The 13660-nt window shown below is 50.8% G+C and overlaps 14 non-coding genes and 6 pseudogenes across 14 annotated transcripts; all 20 read right to left on the reverse strand.

Annotated features, from left to right (window-relative positions):
• Window positions 1-98: 98 nt before the first annotated feature.
• On the reverse strand, window positions 99-219 carry LOC123413803. The gene has a single exon (XR_006613917.1). It is a non-coding gene; the product is annotated as a 5S ribosomal RNA (ribosomal RNA).
• A 333-nt stretch (window positions 220-552) lies between these two features.
• LOC123414639 lies at window positions 553-671 on the reverse strand. The gene has a single exon (XR_006614567.1). It is a non-coding gene; the product is annotated as a 5S ribosomal RNA (ribosomal RNA).
• Window positions 672-1004: 333 nt separating this feature from the next.
• LOC123413704 lies at window positions 1005-1123 on the reverse strand. Its single transcript, XR_006613823.1, has one exon. It is a non-coding gene; the product is annotated as a 5S ribosomal RNA (ribosomal RNA).
• A 333-nt stretch (window positions 1124-1456) lies between these two features.
• LOC123414811 lies at window positions 1457-1575 on the reverse strand. Its single transcript, XR_006614731.1, has one exon. It is a non-coding gene; the product is annotated as a 5S ribosomal RNA (ribosomal RNA).
• A 333-nt stretch (window positions 1576-1908) lies between these two features.
• LOC123414195 lies at window positions 1909-2027 on the reverse strand. Its single transcript, XR_006614264.1, has one exon. It is a non-coding gene; the product is annotated as a 5S ribosomal RNA (ribosomal RNA).
• Window positions 2028-2365: 338 nt separating this feature from the next.
• Window positions 2366-2491, reverse strand: LOC123414163 (annotated as a pseudogene).
• A 333-nt stretch (window positions 2492-2824) lies between these two features.
• LOC123413997 lies at window positions 2825-2943 on the reverse strand. The gene has a single exon (XR_006614092.1). It is a non-coding gene; the product is annotated as a 5S ribosomal RNA (ribosomal RNA).
• Window positions 2944-3275: 332 nt separating this feature from the next.
• LOC123414027 lies at window positions 3276-3401 on the reverse strand (annotated as a pseudogene).
• Window positions 3402-3735: 334 nt separating this feature from the next.
• LOC123414126 lies at window positions 3736-3854 on the reverse strand. Its single transcript, XR_006614205.1, has one exon. It is a non-coding gene; the product is annotated as a 5S ribosomal RNA (ribosomal RNA).
• A 534-nt stretch (window positions 3855-4388) lies between these two features.
• LOC123414051 lies at window positions 4389-4507 on the reverse strand. Its single transcript, XR_006614139.1, has one exon. It is a non-coding gene; the product is annotated as a 5S ribosomal RNA (ribosomal RNA).
• Window positions 4508-4700: 193 nt separating this feature from the next.
• LOC123414971 lies at window positions 4701-4819 on the reverse strand. The gene has a single exon (XR_006614880.1). It is a non-coding gene; the product is annotated as a 5S ribosomal RNA (ribosomal RNA).
• A 334-nt stretch (window positions 4820-5153) lies between these two features.
• On the reverse strand, window positions 5154-5272 carry LOC123414603. The gene has a single exon (XR_006614533.1). It is a non-coding gene; the product is annotated as a 5S ribosomal RNA (ribosomal RNA).
• A 333-nt stretch (window positions 5273-5605) lies between these two features.
• Window positions 5606-5724, reverse strand: LOC123413770. Its single transcript, XR_006613884.1, has one exon. It is a non-coding gene; the product is annotated as a 5S ribosomal RNA (ribosomal RNA).
• Window positions 5725-6057: 333 nt separating this feature from the next.
• LOC123414213 lies at window positions 6058-6183 on the reverse strand (annotated as a pseudogene).
• A 333-nt stretch (window positions 6184-6516) lies between these two features.
• On the reverse strand, window positions 6517-6635 carry LOC123414892. Its single transcript, XR_006614806.1, has one exon. It is a non-coding gene; the product is annotated as a 5S ribosomal RNA (ribosomal RNA).
• A 333-nt stretch (window positions 6636-6968) lies between these two features.
• On the reverse strand, window positions 6969-7087 carry LOC123414453. Its single transcript, XR_006614419.1, has one exon. It is a non-coding gene; the product is annotated as a 5S ribosomal RNA (ribosomal RNA).
• A 332-nt stretch (window positions 7088-7419) lies between these two features.
• LOC123413753 lies at window positions 7420-7544 on the reverse strand (annotated as a pseudogene).
• Window positions 7545-7857: 313 nt separating this feature from the next.
• LOC123414948 lies at window positions 7858-7976 on the reverse strand. Its single transcript, XR_006614858.1, has one exon. It is a non-coding gene; the product is annotated as a 5S ribosomal RNA (ribosomal RNA).
• A 333-nt stretch (window positions 7977-8309) lies between these two features.
• LOC123414211 lies at window positions 8310-8435 on the reverse strand (annotated as a pseudogene).
• A 333-nt stretch (window positions 8436-8768) lies between these two features.
• LOC123414183 lies at window positions 8769-8893 on the reverse strand (annotated as a pseudogene).
• Between the last annotated feature and the right edge of the window lie 4767 nt (window positions 8894-13660).

Consider the following 13660-nt stretch of genomic DNA (forward strand, 5'->3'; position numbering starts at 1 on the left):
ATAAGAAAACTACTAAACGTCAAAAAAAAGAAAACGAGGTCATATAGATCACGCTCCCGCGTCATCCTTGTCACGTGGCGCAAAAGTATTTAAAAAGGGGAAAGCAACACACGAGGACTTCCCAGGAGGTCACCCATCCTAGTACTACTCTCGCCCAAGCAAGCTTAACTTCGAAGTACTGATGGGATCCGGTGCTTTAGTGCTGGTATGATCGCATCCGACATATAACTATCTATTTGTTCCTTATGCTTGCCCGTCCCGTATCCATTTCCACATTTGCCTCGACAACGGAGACGAGTTTAACACAAGAATTTCACCGGACCCTCTCTACCCCGACAACACGAGCACTGCCACGACCTCTGTGACTTTTCCCACCGCGCTTGACACCCAACGACGCCGCCCCTAGACACGTCAACAATGAGACGCAAGCTAAAACATATCCCAAACGTCAGAAATAAGAAAACTAGTAAACGTCAAAAATAAGAAAACGAGGTCATATAGATCACGCTCCCGCGTCATCCTTGTCACATGGCGCAAAAATATTTAAAAAGGGGAATGCAACACGAGGACTTCCCAGGAGGTCACACATCCTAGTACTACTCTCGCCCAAGCACGCTTAACTTCAGAGTTCTGATGGGATCCGGTGCTTTAGTGCTGGTATGATCACATCCAACATGCAACTATCTATTTGTTCCTTATGCTTGCCCCTCCCGTGTCCATTGCCACATTTGCCTCGACAACGGAGACGAGTTTAACACAAGAATTTCACCGCTCCCTCTCTACCCCGACAACACGAGCACCGCGATGACCTGTGTGACTTTTCCCACCGCGCTTGACACCCAACGACGCCACCCCTAGACACATCAACAATGAGACGCAAGCTAAAACATATCACAAACGTGAGAAATAAGAAAACTAGTAAACGTCAAAAATAAGGAAACGAGGTCATATAGATCACGCTCCCTCGTCATCCTTGTCACGTGGCGCAAAAATATTTAAAAAGGGGAATGCAACACGAGGACTTCCGAGGAGGTCACCCATCCTAGTACTACTCTCGCCCAAGCACGCTTAACTTCGGAGTTCTGATGGGATCCGATGCTTTAGTGCTGGTATGATCGCATCCGACATGCAACGATCTATTTGTTCCTTATCCTTGCCCGTCCCGTATCCATTGCCACATTAGCCTCGACAACGGAGACGAGTTTAACACAAGAATTTCACCGGACCCTCTCTACCCCGACAACACGAGCACTGCCACGACCTCTGTGACTTTTCCCAGCGCGCTTGACACCCAACGACGCCGCCCCTAGACACGTCAACAATGAGACGCAAGCTAAAACATATCCCAAACGTGAGAAATAAGAAAACTAGTAAACGTCAAAAATAAGAAAACGAGGTCATATAGATCACGCTCCCGCGTCATCCTTGTCACATGGCGCAAAAATATTTAAAAAGGGGAATGCAACACGAGGACTTCCCAGGAGGTCACACATCCTAGTACTACTCTCGCACAAGCACGCTTAACTTCGGAGTTCTGATGGGATCCGGTGCTTTAGTGCTGGTATGATCACATCCGACATGCAACTATCTATTTGTTCCTTATGCTTGCCCCTCCCGTGTCCATTGCCACATTTGCCTCGACAATGGAGACGAGTTTAACACAAGAATTTCACCGATCCCTCTCTACCCCGACAACAGGAGCACCGCCGCGACCTTTGTGACTTTTCCCACCGCGCTTGACACCCAACGACGCCGCCCCTAGACACGTCAACAATGAGACGCAAGCTAAAACATATCACAAACGTCAGAAATAAGAAAACTACTAAACGTCAAAAATAAGAAAACGAGGTCATATAGATCACGCTCCCCCGTCATCCTTGTCACGTGGCACAAAAATATTTAAAAAGGGGAATGCATCACAAGGACTTCCCACGAGGTCACCCATCCTAGTACTACTCTCGCCCAAGCACGCTTAACTTTGAAACTCTGATGGGATCCGGTGCTTTAGTGCTCGTATGATAGCATCTGACATGCAACTATCTATTTGTTCCTTATGCTTGCCCCTCCCGTGTTCATTGCCACATTTGCCTCGACAATGGAGACGGGTTTAACACAAGAATTTCACCGCTCCCTCTCTACCCCGACAACACGAGCACCGCACGACCTGTGTGACTTTTCCTTTTCCCACCGCGCTTGACACCCAACGACGCCGCCCCTAGACACGTCAACAATGAGACGCAAGCTAAAACATATCACAAACGTCAAAAATAAGAAAACTAGTAAACGTCAAAAATAAGGAAACGAGGTCATACAGATCACGCTCCCACGTCATCCTTGTCACGTGGCGCAAAAATATTTAAAAAGGGGAATGCAACACGAGGACTTCCGAGGAGGTCACCCATCCTCCATCCTAGTAATACTCTCGCCCAAGCATGCTTAACTTCGGAGTTCTGATGGGATCCGATGCTTTAGTGCTGGTATGATCGCATCCGACATGCAACTATCTATTTGTTCCTTATGCTTGCCCCTCCCGTGTCCATTGCCACATTTGCCTCGACAACGGAGACGAGTTTAACACAAGAATTTCATCGCTCCCTCTCTACCCCGACAACACGAGCACCGCGATGACCCGTGTGACTTTTCCCACCGCGCTTGACACCCAACGACGCCGCCCCTAGTCACGTCAACAATGAGACGCAAGCTAAAACATATCACAAACGTGAGAAATAAGAAAACTAGTAAACGTCAAAAATAAGGAAACGAGGTCATATAGATCACGCTCCCTCGCCATCCTTGTCACGTGGCGCAAAAATATTTAAAAAGGGGAATGCAACACGAGGACTTCCGAGGAGGTCACCCATCCTAGTACTACTCTCGCCCATGAACGCTTAACTTCGTAGTTCTGGTGGGATCCGATGCTTTAGTGCTGGTATGATCGCATCCGACATGCAACTATCTATTTGTTCCTTATGCTTGCGCATCCCGTGTCCATTGCCACATTTGCCTCGACAACGGAGACGAGTTTAACACAAGAATTTCACCGCTCCCTCTCTACCCCGACAACACGAGCACCGCCACGACCTCTGTGACTTTTCCCATCGCGCTTGACACCCAACGACACCGCCCCTAGACACGTCAACAATGAGACGCAAGCTAAAACATATCACAAATCTCAAAAATAAGAAAACTAGTAAACGTCAAAAATAAGAAAACGAGGTCATATAGATCACGCTCCCGCGTCATCCTTGTCACGTGGCGCAAAAATATTTAAAAAAGGATTGCAACACAAGGACTTCCCAGGAGGTCACCCATCCTCCATCCTAGTACTACTCTCGCCCAAGCACGCTTAACTTCGAAGTTCTGATGGGATCCGGTGCTTTAGTGCTGGTATGATTACATCCGACATGCAACTATCTATTTGTTCCTTATGCTTGCCCCTCCCGTGTCCATTGGCACATTTGCCTCGACAACGGAGACGAGTTTAACACAAGAATTTCACCGCTCCCTCTCTACCCCGACAACACGAGCAGCGCCACGACCTCTGTGACTTTTGCCACCGCGCTTGACACCCAACGACGCCGTCCCTAGACACGTCAACAATGAGACAGAAGCTAAAACATATCACAAAAGTCAGAAATAAGAAAACTAGTAAACGTCAAAAATAAGAAAACGAGGTCGTATAGATCACGCTCCCGCGTCATCCTTGTCACGTGGCGCAAAAAATATTTAAAAAGGGGAATGCAACACGAGGAGTTCCTAGGAGGTCACCCATCCTTGTACTACTATCGCTCATGCACGCTTAACTTCGGAGTTCTGTTGGGATCCGGTGCTTTAGTGCTGGTATGATCCCATCCGACATGCAACTATTTATTTGTTCCTTATGCTTGCCCCCCCCCCCCCGTGCCTATTGCCACATTTGCCTCGACAACGGAGACTAGTTTAACACAAGAATTTCACCACTCCCTCTCTACCCCGACAACACGAGCACCGCCATGACCTTTGTGACTTTTGCCACCGCGCTTGACACCCAACGACGTCGCCCCTAGACACGTCAACAATGAGACGCAAGCTAAAACATATCACAAACGTCAGAAATAAGAAAACTAGTAAAGGTCAAAAATAAGAAAATGAGCCCATTGCCACATTTGCCTCGACAACGGAGACTAGTTTAACACAAGAATTTCACCACTCCCTCTCTACCCGGACAACACGAGCACCGCCATGACCTTTGTGACTTCTCCCACCGCGCTTGACACCCAACGACGTCGCCCCTAGACACGTCAACAATGAGACGCAAGCTAAAACATATCACAAACGTCAGAAATAAGAAAACTAGTAAACGTCAAAAATAAGAAAATGAGGTCATATAGGTCACGCTCCCGAGTCGCGGATTGCAACACGAGGACTTCCGAGGAGGTCACCCATCCTAGTACTAGTCTCGCTCAAGCACGCTTAACTTTGAAGTTCTGATGGGATTCGGTGCTTTAGTGCTGGTATGATGGCATGCAACATGCAACTATCTATTTGTTCCTTATGCTTGCCCCTCCCGTGTCCATTGCCACATTTGCCTCGACAACGGAGACGAGTTTAACACAAGAATTTCACCGCTCCCTCTCTACCCCGACAACACGAGCACCGCCACGACCTCTGTGACTTTTCCCACCGCGCTTGACACCCAACGACGCCAATATTTAAAAAGGGGAATGCAACACGAGGACTTCCCAGGAGGTCACCCATCCTAGTACTACTCTCGCCCAAGCACGCTTAATTTCGAAGTTCTGATGGGATCCGGTGCTTTAGTGCTCGTATGATCACATACGACATGCAACTATCTATTTTTTTCCTTATGCTTGCCCCTCCCATGTCCATTGCCACATTTGCCTCGACAACGGAGACGAGTTTAACACAAGAATTTGACCGCTCCCTCTCTACCCCGACAACACGAGCACCGCCACGACCTAGGTGACTTTTCCCACCGCGCTTGACACCCAACGACACCGCCCCTAGACACGTCAACAATGAGATGCAAGCTAAAACATATTACAATCGTCAAAAATAAGAAAACTAATAAACGTCAAAAATAAGAAAACGAGGTCATATAGATCATGCTCCCTCGTCATCCTTGTCAAGTGGCGCTAAAATATTTAAAAAGGGGAATGCAACACGAGGACTTCCGAGGAGGTCACCCATCCTAGTACTACTCTCGCCCAAGCACGCTTAACTTCGGAGTTCTGATGGTATCCGGTGCTTTAGTGCTGGTATGATCGCATCCGACATGCAACTATCTATTTGTTTCTTATGCTTGCCCCTCCCGTGTCCATTGCCACATTTTCCTGGACAATGGAGACAAGTTTAACACAAGAATTTCACCGCTCCCTCTCTACCCCGACAACACGAGGACCGCCACGACCTTTGTGACTTTTCCCACCGCGCTTGACACCCAACGACGCCGCCCCTAGACACATCAACAATGAGACGCAAGCTAAAACATATCACAAACGTGAGAAATAAGAAAACTAGTAAACGTCAAAAATAAGAAAATGAGGTCATATAGATCACGCTCCCAAGTCATCCTTGTCACGTGGCGCAAAAAATTTTAAAAAGGGGAATGCAATACGAGGATTTCCCAGGAGGTCACCCATCTAAGTACTACTCTCGCCCAAGCACGCTTAACTTTGAAGTTCTGATGGGATCTGGTGCTTTAGTGTTGGTATGATCGCATACTACATGCAACTATCTATTTGTTGCTTATGCTTGCCCGTGCCGTGTCCATTGCCACATTTGCTTCGACAACGAAGACGAGTTTAACAAAAGAATTTCACTGCTCCCTCTCTACCCCGACAACACGAGCACTGCCACGACCTCTGTGACTTTTCCCACCGCGCTTGACACCCAACGACACTGCCCCTAGACACGTCAACAATAAGACGCAAGCTAAAACATATCACAAACGTCAAAAATAAGAAAACTAGTGAACGTCAAAAATAAGAAAACGAGGTCATATAGATCACGCTCCCGCATCATCCTTGTCACGTGGCGCAAAAATATTTAAAAAGGGGAATGCAACACGAGGACTTCCCAGGAGGTTACCCATCCTCCATCGTAGTAGTAATCTCGCCCAAGCACGCTTAACTTCAAAGTTCTGATGGGATCCGTTGCTTTAGTGCTGGTATGATCACATCCGACATTCAACTATCTATTTGTTCCTTATGCTTGCCCCTCCCGTGTGCTTTGCCACATTTGCCTCGACAACGGAGACGAGTTTAATACAAGAATTTCACCGTTCCCTCTCTACCCCGACAACACGAGCACCACCATGACCTCTATGACTTTTCCCACTGCGCTTGACACCCAACGACGCCGCCCCTAGACACGTCAACAATGAGACACAAGCTAAAACATATCACAAACGTCAGAAATAAGAAAACTATAAACGTCAAAAATAAGAAAACGAGGTCATATAGATCACGCTCCCGCGTCATCCTTGTCACGTGGCGCAAAAAATATTTAAAAAGGGGAATGCAACACAAGGACTTCCTAGGAGGTCACCCATCCTAGTACTACTCTAGCCCAAGCACACTTAACTTCGGAGTTCTGATGGGATCCGATGAGTTAGTGCTGGTATGATCGCATCCGACATGCAACTATCTATTTGTTCCTTATGCTTGCCCCTCCCGTGTCCATTGCCTCATTTGCCTCGACAACGGAGATGAGTTTAACACACGAATTTCACCGCTCCCTCTCTACCCCGACACCACGAGCACTGCCACGACCTCAGTGACTTTTCCCACCGCGCTTGACACCCAACGACGCCGCACCTAGACACGTCAACAATGAGACGCACGCTAAAACATATCACAAACGTCAAAAATAAGAAAACTAGAAAACGTCAAAAATAAGAAAACGAGGTCATATAGATCACGCTCCCGCGTCATCCTTGTCACGTGGCGCAAAAATATTTAAAAAGGGGAATGCAACACAAGGACTTCCGAGGAGGTCACCCATCCTAGTACTACTCTCGCCCAAGCACTCTTAACTTCGGAGTTCTGATGGGATCTGGTGCTTTAGTGCTGGTATGATCACATCCGACATAAAACTATCTATTTGTTCCTTATGCTTGCCCCTCCCGTGTCCATTGCCACATTTGCCTCGAGAACGGAGACGAGTTTAACACAAGAATTTCAACGCTCCCTCTCTACCCCGACAACACGAGCACCGCCACGACCCTATGACTTTTCCCACCGCGCTTGACACCCAACGACGCCGCCCCTAGACACGTCAACAATGAGACGCAAGCTAAAACATATCACAAACGTCAAAAATAAGGAAACTAGTAAATGTCAAAAATAAGAAAACGAGGTCATATAGATCACGCTCCCGCGTCATCCTTGTCACGTGGCGCAAAAATATTTAAAAAGGGGAATGCAACACGAGGACTTCCCAGGAGGTCGCCCATCCTAGTACTACTCTTGCCCACGCCCAAGCACGCTTAACTTCGAAGTTCTGATGGGATCCGGTGCTTCAGTGCTGGTATGATCGCATCCGACATGCAACTATCTATTTGTTCCTTATGCTTGCCCCTCCCGTGTCCATTGCCACATTTGCCTCGACAACGGAGACGAGTTTAACACAAGAATTTCACCGCTCCCTCTCTACCCCGACCTCTGTGACTTTTCCCACCGTGCTTGACACCCAACGACGCCGCACCTAGACACGTCAACAATGAGAAGCACGCTAAAACATATCACAAACGTCAAAAATAAGAAAACTAGTAAACGTCAAAAATAAAAAAACGAGGTCATATAGATCACGCTCCCGCGTCATCCTTGTCATGTGGCGCAAAAATATTTAAAAAGGGGAATGCAACACGAGGACTTCCGAGGAGGTCACCCATCCTAGTACTACTCTCGCCCAAGCACGCTAAACTTCAGAGTTCTGATGGGATCCGGTGCTTTAGTGCTAGTATGATCACATCCGACATGCAACTATCTATTTGTTCCTTATGCTTGCCCCTCCCGTGTCCATTGCCACATTTGCCTCGAGAACGGAGATGAGTTTAACACAAGAATTTCACCGCTTCCTCTCTACCCGGACAACACGAGCACCGCCACGACCTCTATGACTTTTCCCACCGCGCTTGACACCCAATGACGCTGCCCCTAGACACGTCAACAATGAGACGCAAGCTAAAACATACCACAAACGTCACAAATAAGAAAACTAGTAAACGTCAAAAATAAGGAAACGAGGTCATATAGATCACGCTCCCGCGTCATCCTTGACACGTGGTGCAAAAATATTTAAAAAGGGGAATGCAACACGAGGACTTCCCAAGAGGTCACCCATCCTCCATCCTAGTACTACTCTCGCCCAATCTCGCTTAACTTCGAAGTTCTAATGGGATCCAGTGCTTTAGTGCTGGTATGATCACATCCGACATGCAACTATCTATTTGTTCCTTATGCTTGCCCCTCCCGTGTCCATTGCCACATTTGCCTCGACAACGGAGACGAGTTTAACACAAGAATTTCACCGCTCCCTCTCTACCCCGACAACACGAGCACCACCACGACCTTTGTGACTTTTCCCACCGCGCTTGACACCCAACGACGCCGCCCCTAGACTCGTCAACAATGATACGCAAGCTAAAACATATCACAAACGTCAGAAATAAGATAACTAGTAAACGTCAACAATAGGAAAACGAGGTCATATAGATCACGCTCCCGCGTCATCCTTGTCACGTGGCGCAAAAATATTTAAAAAGGGGAATGCAACACGAGGACTTCCTAGGAGGTCACCCATCCTAGTACTGCTCTTGCCCACGCTCAAGCACGCTTAACTTCGAAGTTCTGATGGGATCTGGTGCTTTAGTGCTGGTATGATCGCATCTGACATGCAACTATCTATTTGTTCCTTATGCTTGCCCCTCCCGTGTCCATTGCCACATTTGCCTCGACAACGGAGACGAGTTTAACACATGATGGGGTCATAGTCCTAGGGTAGGGTCATAGGCCTGTCCTACAGGTCCTACCCAAGACTCGGTTTGGGCGCCCTGGGAGATTGGCCTGAAGGCTCAGCGGGGACGTCCCTGGACCTCTTCGTGCCTCGAGCACTCGGGACCGATGGAGCGGTAGGTAGAGCACTCGACAACGCGGGGGGAGCCGAAGGGAAGACAGGCTCATGTCCATGCTTACTCCGCTGTTCTGGCGGTGGGGTCGGAGAGTCACGCTCTTAGTCTTCTTCCTCCTCAGACTCCCTGCTGTCAGAGACATATTCAGCGCTATCCACGCTCCCCTCCTGGCTACCTTCTTCCTCCTCCTCTTCCGGATCCCTGTTCGAGACAGGGGAGGACCAGTTGGTCCATTCCTACATGAGATTCAGTCGGAAACATTAAGCATCACACGAGGATATAAATGAACGACTGAAATCAAAACAGTTCGATATATTCGGTTAATGCTACTCACTTGATTCGGTGGCGGGTTGTCCGCGCTGTAAGGCACCACTCGGCGAGCTCCTTTAGGGTTCTCGCAAGGTCCCGTGATTTGGAGCACTATCGAGGTCACCTTCTCCTCGAGTATGCCCACTACAACGGTCCGTGTGGAATCCTCGGGCCCTGTGTAGAGGCTCGATCCGCCGACCGATGAAGACTTCCAACAGGTCAATACCGGTGACCCCCCTCCTGACAACATCCGCGAGTGCCTCGACCAAAGGCTGTATGTCATTCCTCTCGGCTTTCGAGAGGGCGAGTTGCTTGGGTGGAGCAGGGCGGTCTAGACTAAATGGAGGCAGCCCAGTCGATGCGTTCGGACAGGCTACATCCTGGCAGTAGAACCACGTCGACTGCCAGTTCCTAACCGACTTGTTCAACTGGAGAGCAGGGTAGCTACTACGACTCTTTTTCTGAAACCCTAAACCCCCGCAGAGCTGGAGGAGATGCATCTTGTCATCCGACTGACTGAGACGTTTGATGGTTTGAGAACGGGCGGAGAAGATATGTTTGAATAAACCCCAATGAGGGGGCAACCGATAAAGCATTCGCACAGAACAATGATGGCAGAAAGGTGGGCAATGGCATTCGGAGGGAAGTGATGGAGTTGTGCACCAAAATGATTCATGATACCCTTGAAGAAAGGGTGGGGGGGCAGAGAGAAACCTCGGTGAACGTGGCTGAGGAGCAAGACGCGCTCCCCCTCCCGTGGCGCCGGCTCAACCTCGTCGTCCGCCGGCAACCTCCAAGATTTATGCACGAGCTGGCCGTGCTCTACCAGCTCCAGCAGGTCCCCCTCCGTCACGGTGGAGGGGAGAAAGTCTCCCTGGATCCATCCCGCTGGCAATGGCCGCTGTCGCCGCTGAGCAGCCGCCGCCTTGCCCTTCTTCTTCCTGGCCTCCATCTTGCTTGTCTGGCCCTTGGTCATGGCGGCGATGGCGAGCTTTCGAGAAGGATGGGAAGGGGAAGGTGTATGAGCGCAAGAGGTGGCGAGGAAGACGAAGCAAGCGAGAGCAGAGGATTCGGCGAGCGTAATCGAAGGGTCTCGTCGGCTGGAGTTAAATAGAGCACCGACTGGGTCGCTGACGAGCGGGCCCGAAATCTTATCCGTCCAACCAGCCGCGGCGATATCGGCAGAAGAGTTGAAGGCGCGAGGATCGAGGAATCAGGCGCTACTCGAGCGCGCTGACGTCGCCCCCGCTAAGCGCGCGGAACCCGAAATTTGAGATCCCGGAAAATCCGCCGCTGTCAGTTGACCGGTCGTGTCAAAAGATGCCGCGAAGGCACTCGGTTCCCGACAGTCCGTTCCGCAGAACACATTCACTCGGATCATTGGCCAGGAGAGATAGAATGGATAGAGGCAAGCAACGCCCAAGCCGAACCAAGTCCAGTCGGATCTGAGCATCGAGCACTGCTCTGACGTTTCAACCCCCAATCCATTCGGGGACTAATGATGGGGTCATAGTCCTAGGGTAGGGTCATAGGCCTGTCCTACAGGTCCTACCCAAGGACTACCCCACGCAAGGGACAGGACCTTAAGTATGCCCAACTGTATTAAGGTGCCCCCATCATCCAGTCGGTAACGGGCTCAGGATCATCCAGTCGGAGACTAAGACTCGGAGGACACCGGACCTACCGACTGGATACACTCGGTGCGTCGTAACCTCCCTGGAGGGAAACTGCCGTACGTTTCCGGGTGCATCAACTAGCATTTATAGCATACGTTACCTGTAACGCATGCATTCAATCGCCACTACTCCACCCTTGAATCAGAACCGTTGTGGAGGGCACCGCACTCTATATAAGCCGCCCTCCCCGACTGGTAAAAGGGTTAGAAAAACATTGTACTCCATATTACACTCGGTAACAAGCTCCAAGAACACTGAGACGTAGGGCTATTACCTCCACCATAGAGGGGCCTGAACTCATACAACCTCGCCGTAGCTAGGACTCTGCCCATCTCATTCGTACCCTACACATCTACTGTCAGGCTTATACCCACGACAGTTGGCGCCCACCTTGGGGCAGGCGTCTAAGCGACTTCCGGCGAGTTTGCGACTACTTCCTTTCGTCATGTCGTCCGGAGGAGTTTTGAGCATGGGTCACCAGATCCTCTTCGGTGCTCTCTCCTTCGTCGTCGACGATTCGGCCTGGCTCCGGGAGGCACCCCTTGACGCCAAGGCGCTTCCCCGTCGCGGGGCCACGCACTTTCATGCCGGCGCTCGCGGTGTACTTCTTCTCCAACAATCGGCTCCGTTGCCGGCTTGCACCTTCGTCACGCGCCGCAGCAGGCGATCTTGCAGTCCGCGTCTACAACGTTGGGTGCAGCATGCCCGAGCGCGCCAGTTCGCCTCCTCTCAGGTGGCAGTCCTGGAGTCTGTTGTAGTCGCCCCACGCTCCCAGTGCTCGGACTCGGTTCCGACTGAGCTTCCTACCGAGTACGTGGGTCGTGGGCCTGCAGCAGAAGTACACATGGCCAACTCCCATGAAGATCCTCGTCATGCCGACCTAGGTGAAGTTGGCGAAGCATCCGGTGCACATCGTCCGCCTCGTCGTTCTGCTAGCCGACACACTCGGCAGAGCAACGTGGAGGTGTTCCGCACACCTCTCCTCATCCTGGCCGCGGCTGCCCAGATTGCCGATTCCCTCCAGCCGACTGATTCAGAGGCAGGAAGGGAATCGAACAAATCCGAGCCCTGTTGCGCACGGCGCAGCAGCAGAATTCGGCAGTCTCCCAGTCACACAATCGGATCCACAATAGTTCCGTCCATGCAAACACGCATAGATCGGTTCACAGCCCTGGATCTCATCAGTATCGCCGTCGCTCACGCACCCCTCCGCGGGGTGGGCCCTATGGGTCCCGGCATCATGATGATCGGCATTTAGTCGGCGACACTTACGACCCAAGACCCGACGCAAGAGGCCGAATCGCCCAGCGAAGAGTTGACAAGGGTCGAGCCCACCGCGATGGCCGCGATATGGACCGTCCGAGTGGAAGCAGGGGCATCGTATCTGGCCCCGAGTGTTTTAGTCGAGCCATCCGCTCGGCTGATATCCCGCCCAACTTCCGATTGGCTGCGGGAATCGGTAAATTCTTAGGAGAGTCCAAGCCTGAAACATGGCTAGACGACTACCGAGTGGCGGTCCAGATCGGAGGAGGAGACGACCATGTCGCTATGAAGCACCTCCCTCTAATGCTCGACGGCTCGGCCCGAGCTTGGCTGAACCAGTTGGCCCCTTGAAGCATTTATAGTTGGACAGATCTAGCCCGAATGTTCATCAGAACCTTCGAAGGAACGTGCAAGCGCCCTGCAGGTCTTGTGGAGCTTCAACACTGTGTCCAGAAGCCGAATGAGACCTTGCGTGACTTCATCCAGCGATGGACGACTCTGTACCACACGGTGGAGAACGTCACCGAGCATCAAGCGGTCTGCGCCTTCAAGGCAGGCGTGCGATACAGGGAGCTGTACTTGAAGTTTGGTCGAACCGGCGACATCTCCATGAGCAAGATGATGGAGATAACAACTCTCTATGCAAATGGCGAAGAAGAGGACCGCATCCGGAGTGGTAAACACAAGACAGTCGGCGATGCCGACGGAGGTAACACTCGGAAGCAGAAACCGAAGGTTCCGCCCACACCGCAAGCAGAAGCTGCAGCTGTAACCAGCGCCAAATTCAAGGGCAAAGGGAAAGCGCAGTTCGCCCCCAAGAAAAAGCCTTTCAACAATCCCATCCTGGACCAGCCTTGTCCAATCCGTACGAAGATGGTTGAGGAAGGTAACTCCATATACGCAAAGCACACCACTCAGCAGTGCCGCCTCCTGATTCAGGGTTTCAGCGAAGGGCTGCCGAGTGAGCAGAATCCTGAACAGGATGACGAGGACAAGGAGGATCCGTTCCCCAAGTCCATGCAACCCTCATGATCTTCGCTGACGTCGAAAGCAAGAGTCGACTGAAGCTAGTAAACAGAGAAGTCAACATGGCCGTTCCGACTGCCCCCAAGTTTCTCAAATGGTCTCAGACTGCGATTACCTTCGATCACTCGGATCATCCAACACATGTCCCCACCCCAGGAAGGCAGGCTCTGGTTGTCGACCCGGTGGTGGAAGGGGTCCCACTGCGCAAAGTCCTAATGGACGGCGGCAGCGGGTTGAATATTATGTACGCGGA

This window comes from Hordeum vulgare, chromosome 7H (genome assembly GCF_904849725.1).
Source record: "Hordeum vulgare subsp. vulgare chromosome 7H, MorexV3_pseudomolecules_assembly, whole genome shotgun sequence".
Taxonomy (NCBI): Eukaryota; Viridiplantae; Streptophyta; class Magnoliopsida; order Poales; family Poaceae; genus Hordeum; species Hordeum vulgare.